The sequence below is a fragment of the Dendroctonus ponderosae genome, unplaced genomic scaffold, assembly GCF_020466585.1.
Source record: "Dendroctonus ponderosae isolate FM_Combo_2020 unplaced genomic scaffold, Dpon_F_20191213v2 Dpon_F_20191213_4, whole genome shotgun sequence".
Lineage (NCBI taxonomy): Eukaryota > Metazoa > Arthropoda > Insecta > Coleoptera > Curculionidae > Dendroctonus > Dendroctonus ponderosae.
This window is the reverse complement of record NW_026018611.1, coordinates 16,494,158-16,497,499: the sequence shown is the minus strand read 5'-3', so window position 1 is coordinate 16,497,499 and position 3,342 is coordinate 16,494,158.

Below are 3,342 nucleotides of genomic sequence, written 5' to 3'. Positions count from 1 at the left end.
CCCGATGTTGGGGGCTTTGCTTTCGGTCTCACTGACTAATTCCTGTACCCGACTGATCGCGTCCAGCGTGCTTCTTCCTTTCCTGAAGCCATACGAGTGTCTTGGATAATAGGCCTTTTGTCTATTATCTCTTCGAGTCTCCTTTTCAGCAGCTTCTCGAAGAGTTTCCCCATGGTGTGATTAGGCACAGGGGCTGAAGGATCTTTCAGCTCTATCATCCTTGCCTGGTTTTTCTGGTCTGGGTTCTTATGTCCAGTGCTGTCGGTGGTTTGAACATTCCAAATTTCTTCCTGACTATCTGGTAAGCCCGCCCCCAGATGTTGTTTTCTAGGTCGTCAATAAGCTCTCTCTATTTCGCATTTTTGTTCCGCTGGATCAGGCTTCTGAGCGCTTTTTTCTGGGAGGTGTGCAGCTCCTTTAACCTGTTGATGCTTTGGGCTTCACTGGGTGCTCTTCGTTTTGCCCTTGTCAGCATTCTTCTCGATTTTATGCACTCCCTTCTCTTTTCGGCGATCTCCTCATTCCACCAGTACACCCGCAATTCCGGGGTGTCGATGTTGGGGAGCTACTGGACGCGCAGTGCAAGGGTTTTGGAGAATTTTTCCACCATAGAAGGGTTCGCTGTCCATTTCCATGTGTTCCGTACTTGGATTTGACTGTCCCCAGGTCCTTCACCGCGGGTCGTTTTGGACCGCTTTTTTGGCTTCCAACAAGGATTTTTTGAATTCGTCGCAATTGCCGCTCCCGGCTTTGTGACCCTTTTTTGGGCAAATGGGGCAGTTGGGCTCCTTAGTGCACTCCCTTGTTTGGTGCCCTTCTTCCCCGCATGCGAAGCATAGTTTGGAGCGGTCCATCCCCGGCTAGGTTTACGTAGAATAAGGTAGAGGGCAAACTGTACATTTATTATGTTAGTTTATTATTATTGTTAGTTCTTAAGTATCCGTCATGGAGTCCCTAGAGGACCAGGACTAGCTGTAAGTTAGTTTAGGTAGTAAGAGAGGCTGTATTAGATTTAGGTCTAGGCTTAGGGGTAATGTGCCCATGTTAGGTTAAGGTAGATTAAGGTAGGTTAAGTCAGTGATGTTAGTTATACATAGAGTGTAAAACACTCTAAAGATGTTAGATTTAAGTACTCTCAGATAAGTTAGCAGTAAGGAATTTTGTAAAATTTAGCTAAAAGAAATTATGTTTCAAAGGAACGGTAGCATACATGCATCTTTTTCAGTTGCTCTCAGTCTCTCGACCGATGAACAACAATCCTAATAGAACTGCTTTTTTTTACTTTGGCACAAAAGTGAGCCATTATCGCGTCCCAACCTGAGTGTTGAAGCTTCGCTGCTTCGTGTTGGCCAACCCACTGGAACCACGTGTTTACACAAAGGCTTCCAAAAAGAAATTCGAGCTCGTGCCTCCCTCAGGGGCACGTGCAGGTCCCTAAGGGCTCCGGAAAGCCCCTGCTCAGTTAATCAGTGTCAGTCAGTGCAGTTCGAGGATAAGTTCTCGGGAGTTCGAGGTTGGCATTGCCTTCTTGAGATTTCAGCACTTCCTGCTACAATTCTACGTATCAGAAAATGAGTGATTCCGAAAGCGACAAAATCCGCGAACGCCCAAACAACGCGATTTCTATCTCAAACGGTGCAAATGGTACCTTGAGAAAAATGGGAAAGACCAAATCCCAATCCCCAAAATTACCTACCAAAGACCCTTAAATGCTTAAAAGCCGAAATTAAAGCCATGCGGCTTCGCAGGCATCAAACAAAGCGACCGTATCAAGCCTCAAGCCGCCCAAATTCAAGAACTCACCCGCCTATTCACTTTCGAGTATCAAAGAAATTCACCCCAAACTAACCAGTCCCCCGCCCCAAAAAGCCCCTGGCCAGACAGTGTCTGAAAAAATGGAAGTTGAGGACTTCTCGCCCCTACCACCCGCGCTCTCAGCTGACTGTGCTGCAGCACTCAGACACCCCCGAAAAAAACCAAAAACAAAGCCCGCAAACTTCCGCCACCCAAAGTCTAAAAGACTGTTCGGCCCTCAACTCTCAATCGAAAACGGCACCGAATTCCGAAACACCAGCCCTCAAGCCATTCCCATCGACATTCGGAATTGGGCTGAATGGACGAAAGTCCGCAATCTCCTAACTCAAAATAAGTGTGGGTTCTCAAACCCCAAAAAAGTAACCCTATGCATCCAAATTCACCCCCTAATCACCGATGATCACCGTGAAATTACCAAGCTCTTCTCGTGCGAAAAGGTGGAATTCCACACCCACACCCTTCTTGAGGAAAAGAAGCTCATCGCAATTATCAAAGGTCTCTACAGCAAAATGTCGCTTCCCGAAATCCAAGCAGAATTGGAGAAATTGGGCTTCAACCAACTTCTTCCCAACTTCTTTCCAAATGCAATTCTTTCCAATTGGAAACGCCAAAATCCAGACCAACATGGTCAAAATGCTCCTCCCAAGAGACCAAACCGCAGTCCGGGTTAAATACCTGCTTAATCTCGTCGTGGTCAGCGAACCACAAAGAAACTCCCAAGCCAATAACACCAGGCCACAGAGCAAAAAGTGCCAAAAGTTTGGCCACACCATGCCAAATTGTGCGGCAAAACCCGCATGCCACAGGCGCGCCGAGGGCCACTTCTATCTCGAATGCAAAAAGCCAGGCGACATCTCAGCTGAATGCATCAATTGCAACGGCCCTCACCCGGAAAGCTATTTCGCTTCCCCAAAAAAATCCCAACTTTGTGGCCCCAACCCAAATTAAAATAAAATAAGCCAGTTTCCAAAATAAGGTTGATTCAACCATATCGTTCGCCTCCAAAGTGGTGCAAAAAGCTCCACCTAAACCTCCAGCCCCAAAAAAACGCCCGTGCGCAGCAAGCCCCCACATCTTCGGCCCCCCAAAACGCCAACATCAACCCAGCACTCGTCCTGCTGCTGCTTATGCCTGAATGTGAAATCCAGGCAAAACTCAACTGCATAGCAGCAATGATTAACAGCTGTCCCGCTCTACAAGCACTCGCATGCCCCCATCAAAGCCCGCGGGAGTTCACATCGTGTCCTGGAACGCCAACTCACTCTATCCCAAAAGGTTTGAACTGAAAAGCTACCTCAGGGAAAACTATGTGGACATCGCGCTCCTCCAGAAAACTTTCTTGCAACCCCAAACGCAGTTCGGAATTAACAACTACAAAATATCCCGTAACAACCGCGCCCAATACCCGCGGGGGAGGCACTGTCATCGTAATCAAAAGCTCCCTGGCCCAATCCCAAACGCCACCAACCACCAACACCTTCATCGAGCACACCTCCATTATCCTCAATATGGAAAATTCCCAATTCC